Source organism: Vulpes lagopus, chromosome 6, assembly GCF_018345385.1.
Source record: "Vulpes lagopus strain Blue_001 chromosome 6, ASM1834538v1, whole genome shotgun sequence".
NCBI lineage: Eukaryota > Metazoa > Chordata > Mammalia > Carnivora > Canidae > Vulpes > Vulpes lagopus.
Window position 1 is genome coordinate 68,981,177 of NC_054829.1, and position 17,612 is coordinate 68,998,788.

A 17,612-nucleotide genomic window follows, 5' to 3' on the forward strand; every position below is an offset into this window, starting at 1 on the left:
GGCATTAAGACTTGAAGAGTCACAGTTTGACACACCAGATGTTTCACTAGCTTTACTGGTTCTCTCCCTACTTGGTATTCTTTCTCACCTAAATATCAAAGTTCTACCCATACTGGGGCAGCGATAGGACAGGGACCCCTCACTTTATGTCCTCACAACTAGCCAAATAAATGATGATTATTTTCCAAGAATTCTAGTGAGTAAATTACATGTACTTCAGCTTGGGTACAAATATGTAAAATCAGAGATACTACTTCATACTTAATGTCTAATTGACCACACCATTGAATATGCCATTACTGGAGTATTTGTATTCCTAATAAATGTTTCACTGCTTACTCAGTAGTGTACACTATACATCTGGACAGCACTCACTTTCAATTTCTTTTATCTCCTTAATCTGCCAAACTCTTTTCTTCATTGTAAGATTTACACTTTTGCTTTTACCTCTCATACCAGTTCTCATGTTTTTAGAGCCAGAAGCATGAGTAAAACCCATTCTATTGCTCCTTTCTTACTCCTTGTACCCTAGAATGGATTGATTTGTTTGTTTGTTTAAGGTTTGTGTCTTCCTAGGTTTATTTTATTATTTCAGCAGTCTTTATCATGTCCTGTTAGTAAGCTCACCACTCAGGAATCCCCCTGATAGTACATACACACTAACATTTTCTTGTAAGTGAAAGATTGTCTGATGTGCAAGTAGTAATACTAGTGTTGCTTTCTCTAGAATGGTGTGAATTTTTCCCTTCGTTCTTATTGGCATGGATTGCCTGAATGTCTTTTTTCTCAAAGGAGCCATGAGAGATTTGGTATCATTGGAAACTCGATTCCCAATCCAGATTTTGGAAGGATCAGGAAGTCACTCCCTCCAATTCTGAGAATTGCCCAGGACCTCAGAAACAGTGAGATTCTTGAGGGTTCTAGGAGTTAGAACTCTGCTGCCACTCATGATTGGCACAAACTGAAGGATAATCTAATTCCATCTTTGTTTTCTTTTTTTTTTTTTCCTAGAGAAAAAGTTAATTTCTGTTCTGGGGAAAATCAAGATTTCACAGAGATTATTCAGTGATGAGTCTGAAAATTGTAAGTTTGTGAAGTCTTTGTTTTTTGGTAGAAAAAGGAGGAAGAGTAGAACAAAAGTCTGTTAGGTTACAGGAACAATAGTAGGTAGCATTTGTAGAGCATGTATGGGATAGGTTCCAGGCTAAACATTTTCCATTTTTCATCTCAAATATTATAACAGCCCTAAGATACTCCCACTCTCATCTTTATTTTGTAGGTGAGAAACCTCCTGATGCACAGAGAGGCTAAACAGTTTGTTCAAGGTCACACAGCTAATAAATGGCAGATCGGTGATTTTTAACCTTGACAAAGTAGTCCAAAACTAACACTCTTCGCTATAAGGTTACACTTGTCCTACATTGAGTCATTTTGGCTTTCACTTTGAGCATAGCCTCCCACAATATATATAAAGTACAGGAGAAGTGGCAGTTTCAGTTTTTTCTCTTGTTGTTTATTCAATAGCAAGGTTAAAAAAGGCAGTATGCAGTCTAAGTCAAGTTTAATTAGACTCATGTGGAAACATAATTATACATGCCAGATTTCCAACATTTTTTTTCATGTTCAATTTTTAATAATCACTGGCACACATATCCTTCCGCTTATTTGTAAGTGAAATAACTGAAGCTAGCATAGGGTTCTAAGCTGTCATCTACTTGAAGAATCTTTACCTGGTTGGACCGTTTTCTCTAGAAAAGAAGAAGATCCTTTTTTGTTTGTTTGTTTTTGGGACACATCTTTGGAGAAAATGGCGTTAACAGGTATAGCATCTTGGCATTAAACCAAACTGGTAGAAGGGCACAGATCAGGATGGTGGGCAGAGCATCTGGACAGAGCCCCTTCATTGGGTCCCAGACAGACATCCCTGTTTCCCCACCCTCCTGAAGTTGAGGTTTTAGAACAAACTTAAGAGATCTCCTTGAACTGGGTTTTCTACTAGTGATTTTTTAAAAATACCAGTCCTCTTTTATTTTGTGCAGAAAAAAAATAATGAAGAATCTCTCTCTCTCTCCCCCATATATAAAAAGGATATTCTTCTATTGCTTTCAAATTTAATTTAAAAATTCTTCAGTGATCATGTTCAAAATTTCCTTCGTTATTATAATATTCTTTTTTACCCAAGCCACAGAAAGGCTCATGGAAATAAAACAAATAAAATACTGTTCTTTAAAAATAGCTATCTAGACAGCTTGATATTCTAAATGATTTTTAAAATAAAGTTTATTAGGTTTCCTCCTACATTTAAAATAACTACAGATAATTAGGAAAATTCAGAGAGTGGAAACAAAGAAAAGCAAACTCCCATAGTTCCTATACTCATGAGAAAAAACAAACCTTACTGTTTTCATATATTTCCTTTTTCTGTGAAGAGTTCTTATACCTTTTTCTCTGTCGAGTATTTGTTTGTAGTTCTTGGTTATGATCATATAGAAAATACAATTTTGGTTTCTGCTTGTTGGAAAGATGTCTTGTTCAGAGACAACTGACTCAGGACTTCTTTGCTGACTCTGCCCTGTCCCATCAGCTTTGCAGATCTTGGGTGTGCTTCCTGAATGTGTACCTAGTGCTTCATGCTACTGGGTACAGGGAGGCAGAGTGCCCAGGTCCTGCCTATGGGCATCCCATGGAATTGCTAGAGAAAAAAAACATTTGCGTGGTGACTTTAGTTTTGTTTTTTGGGGTATGGAAAATTTAAAACGTACACAGAAATAGAAAGAATATTATAATGGACCTCATATGCCTTTCTCCTAGCATCAGTAGTGATCAGTGTGTGGTCTTGGTTCACGTAGACCCCAGCCTCCAATCCTGGACTCTGGATTATTTTGAAGCAAACCCCTGACATTCTATTATTTCATAGTAAGTATTTCTGTATACATCTCTGAAAGTAAAGTCTTTTGTTCTTTTTTTTTTTTTTTTTTTTTTTAAAGATTTTTATGTGAGTTAGAGCGAGAGAGAAAAAGAGAGCACAAGCTGGGGGAAGGGTCAGAGGGAGAAAGAGGAGCAGACTCCCTGCTGAGCAGGGAACCCAATGCAGGACTCATCCCAGGAACATGAACTGACTGAGCCACCCGGGCTCCCCTCTTTTTTTTCTTTTAATAGTATAGTATCATCATACTTTAAGAACTCTGATATAATTGAATATTAATATCTAGTCAGTGTTAAAATTTATCTGTCTTCATTGTTATTTTTCTTTTCAATTTGTTTGTATCAGGATTCAAATAAGGGCCATACATTATAGTTGATTGACATGCCTCTTTAGTCCCTTTTAATCCATAGGCTTACCTTCCACTCTTTCCTCGCAATTTATTTTTTGCCAAACCAGACCATTTATTTTGGCAAGTTTACCATAGTCTGTATTTTGCTGATTATATCCCACAGAGTTAATGTTAAATATTTCTCAGTTTAACATAGTCCTCTAGACACCGTATTTCTTGTGAACTGGTAGATATATCTAGAGGCTGTATCAAATTCTGTTTCCATATTTTGTCAAGAATATTGTAATGAGTGTGTTGTATACTCCCATCAGGAGGCACGTAAATTAACATCAGAGTTGTGTGTGTGTGTGTGTGTGTGTGTGTGTGTGTGTGTGTGAGAGAGAGAGAGAGAGAGAGAGAGAGAAGTTTTGATATGTCAGTCAACTGCAATTGTTTCTGCCTAAATCCTTGAGTTCATTAAGGGTTTCAAAGTCTTGTTTCATTTCAATCATTTCTTCATTTATCACCTAGGATACTTCTATAAAGAGAAACTCCTGCTAGTCAGCTCTTTGGTTTTCCCGAGGTACATTTGGCTCCATTGACCAGCAGAAGGAGTAATATTTTCCAGAAGTACCCATTGATAGAGACAGAGATTGGGGTCGGAGAGGAAGGAGAAGTGATTCCTTAAGAATTCATGAACTAAAAGATACCAATGTTTCAATCCATTGCATTTATTCTTCCTGATACTAAAATTGTCTCATCTTTGGCCAGTGGGCCTTTGTATTGGCTTCTGAATTTTTTTTTTATATGTTTCAGCTTTGATAGCTTCCCAACTTTATCTATGTCAAGATATTTTAGGCTAGCAGTTCTCAAATTGTGACCTGAGGCTACTGAGGGTTCCTGAGACCCTATTAAGGGGTCCTTGAGGCCAAAACAGTTTTCATAATAGAACTAAGATACTATTTACCTCTTTCAATCTCATTTTCTCACAATCGTATGGTAGAATTTCTGGAGACCACATGTTCCTACATGGCAATATGTGTGTGTTATTTTGTGTTTTCTAGAATTTTCTAAGATAAGCTCTTTGGAGTCCAATAATTTCTTTTTTCATTTATTTGAGAGAGAGCACATGAGCAGGAGGAGGAGCAGGGAAAGGGAGAGGGACTCCTCACAACAGACTCCTGAGCACAGAGCCCAACTCTGGGGCGCTCTCCTAAGACCCTGAAATCGCAACATGAGCCGAAATCAAGAGTCAGCTGCCCAACTGACTAGAGTCCACCGCCCCCTGGAATCTTCAACAATTTTAAGAATATAAAGGGGTCCTAAGACCAGAACACTTGAGAACTGCTATTCTAGGATTATGTTTTACATTTCTTACCACATACATGGAATAACTGGTGACCCTATAAATTAGCTTCCCTTTTATTTTCAGCTTTATTTTTAAGTTGCCTGCTTCACGTCTCACAACTAATAAATATCAAAACCAGAATTGAATCTAGGTGCTTGTGCAGTATTTCCCCCTGATAAAATAGACTTACTCCTGTCAAAAATTTGTGATTAATTAAAGCGTAGAAGCTGCAATCACTGCCTGCTATGCTAGACATGTACATTTTAGGGGCCACCAAGTAAAATTAGCAGTTCTTTTCCCCAAATGGAATGGCCCTTTGAAAGGGAGCAACAGACTTAGAGGCAGTATGAGTGGTTGCTATAGCTCCATGGTATAAGAAAAACAATGCACTGAATATGTTGTTTTTCTGGTCACAGTAGGAAATTCAAGACGCAGCAGTAACTCATTAGAGTGTTAACTTTGGAAGATTTCAGCCATCCGGAGAAAAGCCTGCATGGCATGTGGAATTCAGTAGCTCATGTATTTCTTACTTATTTCTGAACCCAAGACCCCAATGGCTGCTTGATCAGGTAGCCTAGAAATGCTTTTTTTTTTTTTTTTTCCATCTTGTAGTTAGTTGAACCAAATTCTGCAAGAAAGCATCCTGCAGTTTTCAAGGCTGAATAACAGTGCCTTAAGCCTGGGATTCTCATTTTCCCCTCACTGAATAGTATACAAGTGTCTAAAAGATGGCTACTTAAAACCACTGGGTTTCACGGTTCTCCATCCTCGGGGGAATCTCTATTTTGTTTCACCCTGTTGGGCTGAACTTGGTAATTAGTCTTTTGTTTACCATTGCCAATAACTGCAGCTTCTCCCTGGTAATGAACAACATTAACTCATTTCCCAGGCATAGGGAAGAATTTCCATCATTAGAAAAGGATCTGTGCTTTTAGACCTGGAAAAGCTTTCAGCTGGCCTTGGCTTTCTGTCGTTAGCAGCTTTGCATAATGGACTTGAGTATTTACACATGTAAGAGGTGCCTGACAGCCTCAGGTGCCATTTGGAAAAGTGTCATCATATAGGAAGCTTGGATCAGAGCCCGCATCACCATTCAGGTGCTTCATAATTACTTTGCGGCTCAGAGTGGGAATGAGGCAAAGAATAGGTGAAGGGTTTCAGTGCTCTTAGAAAAATATAGATTGCTTTTTTGGAGTAGATGTTAAATACTAAGTAAGTTTTGTGTTTTTGAGAAAATTCGTTTTTTACTGGAGCATTGTTTGTTTTTCTCAACCTTAAAAGTATCATAGTGAAATGTCTGCTTTACGTGACCTGTTGCATTTAGATTTAGGTATCTGGACAGTCAGATGCCTGGGCTTTTCTAGCAAGTCATCTTATTGACTTGGCTGAAGATAGTTTTAGAATACATGGAAGTCAGTATGAGGGGGAAAGGTTGTCTTGCATGGGGATGGCACTACAATCGGTCATGTCAGAATTTTATTCTTTTGTATTTGTCACTGACCAAATTGCAAAAGGAATCCTTTTTTTCTCTTTGTGCATGTTAAGTTCATTAGACAGACTGATCTTCATGTGGAAAGAATGCAGTGTATAATGATGCGGGCCTTGAACTTATGGCTGGGGAATGTCAGGAACTTGGGGTTCTGGTGTCACTGAGGAAAATGACCCCGCCTCTGTGTGCCTTGGTTTCCTGTTTCGAAAGTTCTGCTGTTCATAAGTGCCATGAAGTACTAGAAGGAAAGGTGCTTTGTGTGTGGGGTTTTCCATAAAGTGCAGACCTAACTAAAAGTCTGGGTTAAAGGTAAGTGAATGCTTGATAAAAACACGTTTTACCTCTATGTGAACTATTTATTAGTTTATGTCTCATTTATTCACTTAGGTATGAAGTAGCCCCAGGCAATTTGAATTGTGATTTAAAATTTAGGTTTTGTCCTTTTAATTCCCTTCTTTCTCTTAAGGGGCAAAGAATATAAAGGCTTGGGAAGTAGAAATTGGAATTGATTTTAATTGCCTGAACAGGTTTAATAGAGGAAAAGTTTTATTGAAGTGAAAATGAAGGCTGGATTATTTTTTTTTTCTTCTTCCGTATCTAATAATAGGCAACTTTGGAGTAGTCCATAAATCTCTTAGAAGTCTAAGGGAGGGTATCCATCACAAAGTGAGCCGTGACTTAACAACTCTTTGTGACAATTGCCTTGGATAAAAATCTCTATGGTGAGAACTCACAATTCCAGGAATACATTTGGAGGTGGAATCAATTATACAGATGATTCCCAAAGGATGTGAGGCTATTTCAGAATATCTTAGAAACTGTGAAGACCTCCCGGCTTTGCCAAATCTCAGGGAGCCATTGCTGGGAGCGGTTGTGTTTTGTACCTTTCAGGTATTTTAGGATTAATTCACAGCTGAAATTAGGCTGATGTGCAGATTAGGAATAGTCTGTCAGAATAGCATTTCTCTTTGGAGAGTGCCACTCCTTCTGGAAAAAATAAATAACAGCATTGCAGTGATTCGCAGCTGAAACAGTAGCACTCACTGTTGCTGAATTTAGGACTAGGTCATGTACAGATTTCTGGTATTTTACTTTGGTTCTAAATGCAAGGGTTTTCTTTTGCGTGCGATGTCATTTTGCTCAGAGAGCCTACATATGGGTGCTTTGGAGCCCAGTAACAAACCAGTGGGTGTAGAAAACATGCACTGCTTAGCTCAGGGTTAGAGCCAAGTAGGAGTAAATTCTCAAAGAGCGAGGTGACACTGTAGCCGTGCCCCGCCTCAGTTGGTAGAAGTGGACTTGTTGGGTTTCTGCTTCACTTAGGGAGGAGAGCTTTTCTCTGCATTTGATTACGCTACATGATACAGTGGAACCTGACATTGGGAACTTAGGCCTGGGAAAGAAATGTGTTTTGATGATTTATGATACAGTTTTGTGTAATTTGTATGATTTGAGAGGCAAGTAGGAAAATGGAAAAGCAAAGAACCCACATGATCTGCAAATGAGATTACGAGAAAAACATTTCTAGGAAATCAAATAAGGTCCAAAGATGTATGTTTAAGTTTTAGAACTTCAAGTATTAAAACCTAGGGATCAAGAATTCTCTACTTACTAAACAACTTTGAAATTTTATTTTTTCTGCCTGCCTTAACTTGATATGTTGTAAAATTTTATAGTTGTGTGAAATTATTCTCAAGTCAAAACAAGTTAACTAGAAATCATCTTAGCTGTCATCCAGCCCATCCTTTGTCCTACTTTGTATGTCATCCCAGTCCTACTGCTGAGTCCAGTAACTTGCCATGAAAGTTCTTAGTCTCAGAATTTTCTATGTCCAGCACTGGCTTCAATGCATAGTACATGCTGGCTGGCTTGTGGGCTGATGGGGGTAGTACTTATTAAAAATAAACAGACCAAAAAACATTGAAGCGAACCTTTTGGCCAGGGTACATTTGGAGAAAGTCTTCATGCAAAGGGTGAAAAGTGTAGTGGAAAGTGTTAGAACAGCTCTTCTTTTGCTGATTTAAAAACTTTTCCATTCTTCTATGAGTTGTTAAATCCTAATGTTTACTATTCTAAAAACTTCTGATGTAAAATGTTCTGTATATATAAAAACTTTTGATGTGTTAAATATCTTTTGTTATACATTCTCCAGGCTGGGAATATCTTTTACCATTACTTTAAGAGTATTATTTAATGACTCTGAGAGTCAACAGAAGAATGAATGAGTAGGATCATTATTGCCATTTAGAGACTGTTCTCCGTATGGCAAAAGTTAAATAAAACATGGATTTTAAAATTCCATCAAGCAGTAGCTTAGCAAATTAATAACATTTCAGTGATTTCTTTTGGCTTTCCATTTACTTGTATCAGTGTCCTTCAACAGAATTTTAAAGAGTTCTTTATATTAATTACATATCATGTGTATTAATATATGTAATATGTAGTCATATACTATATAATTATAGTATAAAAAAGTGGCTTGTGAGATCTCTTTGAGATACTCTGTTTCAAAAGCATAATATATGTTATTTCATTTTTGTTACTGAGGGATAATTAACATCTCACATATTAATTTCAGGTGTACAACATAATGCTTTGATATTTTTTGTATATTACAAAATGATCACCACAGTAAGTCTAGTTGACATTCATCACCATATGTAGTTATGAAATTTTTTTTCTTATGATGAGAACTTTTAAGATATACCTTTTTGGCAACTTTCAAATAATACAGTATTATTAACTATAGTCACCATGTTATACATGACATCTCTGTGACTTATTTTTGTAACTGGAAGTTGTACCCTTTGACCCTGTTCACTCATTTTACTCACCCTCCCCCATCCCCAGTCCCAGCAAGCATCAGTTTGCTCTCTGTATCTATGAGCTTGGTGTTTTTTGTTTGCTTGTTTTTTAGATTGCACATGTAAGTGAGATCATATGGTATTTGTCTTTCTCATTCTACTTGTTTTTCATAGCCTAATACCCTTAGGGTCCATTCATGTTGTCACAAATGGCAAGATTTCTTTCTTTTTATGGTGTACTAATAGACCATTATATACATATACCACATTTTCTTTATTTCTTTATGCATTTAACCATTGAAGGACACTTAGGTTGTTTCCATATTTTGGGCTATTGCAAATAATTTTGGCTATTGTAAATGGGGGGCGGAGGTTTACAGATATATTTTTGAATTAGTGTTTTCATTTTCTTCAGATAAATAACCAGGAGTGGAATTGCTGGATCATATGGTAGTTCTCTTTTTAATTTTTTGAGCAACTCTAATATTGTTTTCCATAACAATCAGTGATTTCTTAACAACCTAAAGTAATTTATCAGAAAGTTGAGAACTTTAACTTGAACATTTTTTTTTTCTTTTTAAGTGAATTGTGGCTATTTCCCATGGGTAGAGCTGGGTCTAGGATCTGATCATTTTGTTCACGTGGTGCTCAGGCAAATTTGTTTCTGAAACAGAAGGAATTTCCCATCCCCCTATCTGGCTTCATGCCTTGGGTGCTAGTGGTGGCTCCATGTGCAAGACTCTGGAGTGCAGAGGGAGCCAAGCCTGCATATGTGCTTCTTGTTTGGTGAATGGCTGCTAAGGGTGAGTCCAATCCTGAAGATTCCTTTCTTTATTTGGGAAATTAAGATGGCATGACTATTACTTGAGTTTCTAGAAACCCTGCTCTATGACATAAAAAATGGTTTGCCATGAGACTTCTTTTTGAGATGTCCTCACTATTTAAAAGGTGTGTGAATATTCTGAAGCACTGGAGGGATAATTTACTTTATAGCTAAAATCTTCATATTTAGAGGAAAGAATCCAAATATCTTTTATTTCATCCATTTCCTCCATAGACGTCTACTGAGCACTTCTAATATAGCAGGCAGTGTTTGGGATGCTGGACAACATACCCTCATAGAGCTTCCAGTGGAGGAGACAGGCACATGAATAAGCTAAACATGTCAGATGGTGATACGAGCTGTGAAGGAAATCAAAACTGGGATAGGAGTTAAGAAGAGTACTAAGGGATGAGGGACTCATGTGAAGACCGAGGGTCTTGTGCTACTTATAGTGACTTGTTGGGCCAGGCATGAATAGCCTATTTCACAGGCTATTCACAGGCATGAAATAGCACAGTTCTTCACGCATTATGGCCGATAGTGCTGTCACAATCACTGCTGGCATTGTCACTGTCACAGCCAAAGTGCATTTACCCACACCTGTTAGCAAGGGTGTGTATGGAATGAGTCGGACAGCTGAGTGTCCTTAGGTGAACACATGTGGAGGACTTATTAATGACACATGAAAACAGAAGATGACTGTATTCATTCAGCAGATGTTTACGGAATGATTGTATATACAAAGCATTGTGGAGGACAACAAGGTAAATCACATACACCTTTCCAGAAGAGCACATAATCTAGTGTTTTTGTGTGTGGTAGGTCATTTGCATGTCGGTGATTGAACATTTGAAGTGAACGATGCAAGGTCCACAATGTGCTGGTTTGTCACTTTGCCGAGATGTGGTTTTTAGTCCAGTCTTCTGGGAGGCAGGTGTGCTGTACTAACCTAGGAGTGCGGTCAGCCAAGTACACAGTGTCTACATTCCAGCAGAGTGTGGTTTCTATGCAGCGATTAATATGGAAAATGCCTTTGAAGTGAAATATGTTTTTTTTTGTGAAGGATTGCAAGAAGGGAGCCAGTTTCAGGTGCTGGTGATGGAAGTGCCGAGTATGACATGATGCTTGTCAGCCAGAAAATGGAATTGGTGAGCATCTCAAGGAAATACTCAGCATTTTCCAGCCTTTATATGAGAATTTGTATACCATACTAGCATTTGTCAGCTTGGATGTGAACCCAGTTAGGAGCGCACTGTTTGAGTGAATCCTGATAAGGGCCCTCCCTCATGGACATGTGGACACAGGAGAACTTATCTCCTTTATCTGGAGGTGACTGTCTTGGAGGAAGCTAAGCAAAGCTTATTTAGGGGCTGCTTCTTTAGGCCTTAATACCAGGTTTTTCCCTTTCCTTCAGAAATGAAGAGTCAGTCATCTTTGTGGGAATGTCCCAGGCATTTATTATATGATGGGATCAAAAGTTTACTGTGTAAAAATAGTTTACTGCTATATAGAAACCATACATATATATATATATATAATGCTATATAGAAACATTTAGTACTACATAGAAATATACTACATATGGTATATATATCATACATTTATGTATGATACTGTATATTATCATGATAATATATGTAATATGATACATATGATAATATATACTATATATGATAATATTATAGTATATGTATAAATACTATATTATAGTATATACTTGATACATACTTAATATGTGTATATAATATACCATACCATATATATATAAATGTCATATATATATATGTCAAGGGCAAGCTTAGAAAAGGAAGGAAAAGCTGCAGAATACAGTGGCAGAGGCTGTTGGCTACCCACCAAGATCCATGATTTCTTCTTCCTGCGTCCACAGCAAGAATACACCTTCCAGCCTCCCTTGTGCTTGGATGCAGCCAATGACTAAGTTCTAGCTGACAGCATGACCGTGATGAAAATGGCAGAGCCTGTCAGCCTCAATCCCTGTCTCAGTGTGAAGAAGACAGACACCTCAGCCTTTCCCCACCGTGGGAGTGAGGCACCAAGTCCTGAGGTGTTTGAGCCATTATATGTTTTGGGGTCTATTTGAGCAGTGAGTAGGTTTCCCTAACTAACACCAGCGCTACGTGTGGGGAATGGGAGAGGCAAAGACTATAGTGTCAGCACCTTAGTCTTCCCTGGGGATACTGGGCCCAGTTGTTCCCGCCTAAATGGCTGAGTCCACACTCTTGGGTCATGATGGCTATTTTGCTTGTAGATTCCTGCTGTGTGTTTATTACTGCGCCCACATTACGGCTTATAGATATCTGTGCCCCTTGGCTGTATCCCCAAGAGCTGAGGGCAGAGTTCAGGGAGTGCTAGCTGACCCCTGATTTTTCTTCCTTTCTTCTCAGATATGTTAGCACCTGCCTTGTGCGAGGGGCTACCAGGAATACCTAGAAATGAAGGAAACATGAATTGTAACCTCAACGAGCTAACCACTCTACTTGGCTAGATTGTTTCAAATGGGACTGTCAGCTGGAAGTAACAAAAATCCCAAGTCAAATTGCTTTAAAGATAAGCATTTTTTTCAAGAGCTGAGACGTGCATCGGCTTTTGGTGCTGTTTCTCTGTGATTTTTAATCCAGTAGGATTTACCCCTGAAGTTTATTTTAGGTAATCAGCACAGAAGTCCAGTATGCAGTTCTGCCTAGTATCGCCTTCCCTTTCCTTGTGTCTATAATTCTAATGTGGAACATTTAGCAGGTGGGGCCGATTGTCCAGAGCAAGTTGATCCGGTACCTTTTCCCCCTGGAATTCCGTTGAGCCGGGCCCACAGTGGGAGAGTCATCAAAGTAGTTACTTTACTGAGTATTGTGAATGGTAGGTAGTGAGATGCAGGGAATTAGTGTGTAACCCCAGAAAATCCTGTTTAACTATATTTTAGTTTTTAGCAGATTGCGTGCCTCACTTGATTTGGCCTATCACTGTGTTTCAAGTTGGAATTTGAAGATCAGCTGTGTTCTTCTTTAGCTCATTATCAATCTCCCTCTTCAGTTTGGTCTGTTATTTCCTTTGTCCTTGTTACTGCTGGCCTGTTCTTGTTACCATCTTCTGAAATCATATGCTCCTTGAAGGTAGGCACCACACTTCAGTTATCTTTGTATTCTTTTCCCAAGTCCGTTACCTGAGAGCATAGTGCAGTGCTTTATATATTATGTATGTCTCAATAAATGTTTGACGAATTGATTACTTAAATTTCTTATGCTAGAAGAGCTACTAAAGCCAGTTGCATGTTTGGTGAAAAGCTGTTTCATGGCTAACATCACTTCCTGCTGCCATCGTGTTGCTGTCAATTCTTGTCATGTTCTAGCTTATTTAATTCTGTGACACTGGCCCGGCCTTAGCCAGTAACAGGAATCCCCCAGCATGAGGTTGAAGAAGGGAAGGTTTTGGCATAGTGAATGGTTGCTGTGTGACTTATAGTAGGGTGTGTCTTGACCTCAAGTACCAAAAAGTACTTGTAGGGCTTATGTCTGGTGGATGATACTGAGCCACAGTCCTATGATTTCTTGGCAACAGAGTCATCTCATGTGATATGTACTGTATTGCTCAATTTAAGAAAAGAACAACAGGTTACTCTTTTTCTGCCTTGTAGCTAGGTTTGTATCTTAGGTCTTATTTGATGCACTGAGGGTTCTGGCAAAATCTTTGAAAAGAGACTCATATACATCTATAATTAGGCTTATTTCTCCTAATAAAATTACAGCTGAAATCCTTCCCTTGAGGATTTGTTATATTCCATCATAAAAGCACATGGTAATATTGGTAACAGAGCAGAAGAGTGACTTAACACAATTTAGGACACTGAAGGCTTTGAAAGAAGATATTTTATAGGAAGAGTGCTCCACTCTTTTTTGTGATTATGGGCATATCATTTCCTTTGAGCAACAGTGGGATTATATCAGTGTTTTCCTCCATTTTTAGAGTTAACAACTAGTCTTTCCTTCCCTGACATCTGAGAGGTGTTGAAAGAAGCTGGCCAGAACTTTTCTCTGATCTTGCCCTTCTCACTTCTTTTGTCAGTTTATGAATCTTTTGCCAAAAGTCATTGCAATAGAAGATCATCTTCACATCTTTGATTGGCCTTTACACATAAGAATCTATGATATGAATGTTTCAGTGCTGACTTGTTACTTTACTTGGACTGCCTTTCTGAAGACAGGGGAACTGCTATTTCTTTAACAGGACTTAGAAAACTGGAAAAACTCAACTGTAGAGATTTCCTTCTTATACATTAACTTTAAAACACTTTTAAGTATTTATGTTGGAAATATGGAGCTGATTATCTTCTCCCAAAATAGTCTGTGATGATTAACAGTGAAGGAGTTAAATTTTTCTGCATTTCAATTCACTGGACTAAATTATATTATAGATATTATAGTGGCCTAAAAATATTGGCCCAGTTTTATCTGCTTATAGGATATAGTTTTAGAGAATATCCTCACCAAGTATCAGTATTTGGGATTACAAGAAAAGCAACTAGTTTGTAATGTGAATAGTTTACTACTCTCAGTAAACTTGACTGGTGATGTAAGCCTACCTTTCGTAGTGGCTTAAATGATATTGTTGCACATGGTAGCCTGGGAAAATAGCTAAGTGATTCTATGTGTACACATTAGACCCAAGACCTAGCAGAAGATGCATTTTCAAATAAGGAATAATGATGAATAAGTTCAAGAAGACACTTTATTGTGGAAGATTAATACCTTCTACCTAGGGATCCCTGGGTGCTTAGTGGTTTAGTGCCTGCCTTCGGCCCAGGGCATGATCCTGGTTCCCAGGATCAAGTCCTGCGTCAGGCTCCCTGCATGGAGCCTGCTTCTCCCTCTGCCTGTGTCTCTGCCTCTCTCTGTCTCTGTCTCTCATGAATAAATAAATAAAATCTTAAAAAATATATATACCTTCTGCCTATGTCATAATCACTATGGTAGAAAAATAACATAAATCATTATTCTAATGGCCTACTTCCCTCACTTCCTGTCAACTGATGCAGCATGTCCCACATTGAACAAAAAATTACCAGGTATTCCAAAAGGCAAGAAAAAGCATAGTCTGGAGAAACAAAGTAACAAGCAAAAAAAAAAAAAAAAAACAGACTCTGATATAATAGGGATGTTAAAATTATCAGACAAGGAATTTAAAAGAACAATGTTAAGGGCTCTCATGAAAAAAGTGTAAAAGCTACAAGAACAGATGGGCAATGTTAATAGAGAGATTCCAAGGATCAAAAGAAAATCCTGGAAATCAAAAACATAGTAATAGAAATGAAGGATACCTTTGATGGACTCATAAATAGACTTGACACTGCCAAAGAAGAAATCTGTGAACTTGAAGATTGATCATTTAAAACTTTCCAAACTGAAATGCAAAGAGAAAAAAATAATTAGACAAAATAGAACACATATTATAACATATGTGTAGTTGGAATGCCAGAAAGAGAAGAGAAAAAGGAAAGGTAATACTTGAAGTAATGGTTGAAAACTTTGCAAAACTAGTGACAGACACCAAACCACAAATCCAGGAGGCTTAGAGATAGATACCGGAGTGTTTTTACCCTGGCACCAAATATATGATTTTTTTTTTCTGCACAAATTCTCTAGTTCTCTGATACCAACTGGGTGTCCAGTAATTAAAATTTAATTCTGACACCAGTTCCTGGAGTTAGCTTAGACCCCACAGGTTAAGGGCTCAGTCCCACAAGACTGTCCCCACTTCAGATGGCAGCTGCAAATAGGGTGCTCAGGCCACCCATATTTTTGCCCAGTCAACTATACATTTGGAGAGTCCCATGAGCCCCCCCCCCCCCCAGTTGTATAATTTTCTGGAATAATTCACAGAACTCAGGAAAGAACTTTACTTACAATTACCGGTTTCTTATAAAGGATACAACTCAGGATCAGCAAAATGAAAGAGATGCACAGGGCAGGGTGTGCAGAATGTCCAGGGGCACCTACCATTAAGCTTCTTTTTTTTTTTTTTAAAGATTTTATCTATTTATTCATGTGAGACCCAGAGAGAGAGAGAGAGAGAGAGAGAGAGAGAGAGAGGCAGAGACACAGGCAAAGGGAGAAGCAGGCTCCATGCAGGAGTCCGACATGGGACTCGATTCTGGGTCTCCAGGATCAGGCCCAGGGCCGAAGGTGGCGCTAAACCACTGAGCCACACGGGCTGCCCTACCATTAAGCTTCTATGCCCTTTCCAAGAGTGCCATCCTCCTAGCACATCTACTGCTCACCAATCTGGGAGTTTTCTAAATCCCATTGTTTAGGCGTTTTTATGGAGGTTTCATTACATAGGCATGATTGACTAAATCATTGGCCATAAGGGATTCAACTCAGTCTCTAACCTTTCTCATCCCTGGAGGTGAGGGGATAGAGGAGGGGAATCAGAAGAAGAAAGAACAGCTTACCCTAGAGGAACGAGTAAAATAATAACAGTGGCTTGTTCATCAGAAACCATGCAGGCAAGAAGAGAATGGTGTGAAATCCTTAGTTTATTGAAAGAAAATAACTCTTTCATTATAACAACAGTATTTATTGAGTATCTGTGTTATCATCTGGGATATAAAAAAGACTAAAATAGGAATACTGCCCCAAAGGAGCTCATAAGTGGGCTAAGCAAGAAATTAATGGGATGTACAAGATATAATATTTAGTGGGTGAGAATAAAATGTAAGAATCCAAAGGGATTAGATAGGACTTGTGGGTGGAGTGTTCAAAGGAGGTGACATTTAAAAAACAAATTTTTTTAAGATTTATTTATTTATTTGAGAAAGAGAGAGAGCAAGGTGGGAGGGGCAGGGAGAGGGAGAGAGAATCTCAAGCAGACTCCACACTAAGCATGGAACCCCAACGTGGCGCTGGATCTCAGGATCGTGAGATCACGATGTAAGCCAAAACCAAGAGTCAGACACTTAACACCACCTAGGTACCCCAGAGGTGATGGTTTTAGATTACAGAATGCCTCCTTTCTCCAAGCCCTATTATTTCCCAACAGGACTCCAGTTTAGTAATAGCAGATTGTTGCTAAAAGCTTACAAGACAGTCTCCCAGGAGCAGTACCCAGGAGAGCCCGAAGCTGAGAGGAGAGATGAAAACAGTACACTAGAGGAATTTGAATTCTCTGGCACAGCTGGTACAGCTATAACAAATCGTAAACACAGCCCAACTCCTAGCAGAGAGAACACTGTCCTATGATTGGATCTCTGAAGATAAGTGATCCAGGTGTTAAGACAAACATGCTAATATGTTAGCCTGTTTTAGATACAAGTTGCAAATGTTTTCCTGTTTATTAATCTCTGGGGACATCACCATATAAGCCTGATATAATTTCTTTAGAGTTTGTAGAATATACTTATAATTTTTTTTTAAACATCTGGATGAGTTATGCCCTGGCAGTTTATGGTCTGTGATTTGGTAACTATCAGGGAAGGATGTGAAGCCAGTGGCAAAGGCTCTTTGTCTGCCTTGTAACAACAGACTACTTGAATGTGTATCTCTCTGCATTGGCTTTTGATGATTAGGTTCTTCTCACCGAAGACTTAAGTGATGAATGGGCTGGGTAGATGGAAGGAGACTTAAGGCCCCTGTCTTAAAGTAAGTTACTAGCAACACATGAGATGAATAAGGATTCATACATAAAGGACATTCTGACTGTATGCTTTTAGGAGTTATTAACTATGAAAATAAGCTGCCTTTCGTATGGTATATAACTTAAAGGGCTATGTGTTCACTGTAAGAATAAGGAACATGTATAACAGGCTCAAGCATGTTTTTGGTTTCTCCCATAGGCAGTAATATTTTTGCCAATTCTTGGAAGTGGCCAAAGATGAGCATCTTAA

At 38.4% G+C, this 17,612-nt stretch overlaps 1 protein-coding gene across 3 annotated transcripts in view; it reads left to right on the top strand.

The window, feature by feature from the left end:
• STXBP6 (syntaxin binding protein 6) overlaps positions 1-17,612 on the top strand; it is a 236,134-nt gene that overhangs the window by 29,142 nt on the left and 189,380 nt on the right. The window lies entirely within an intron of this gene.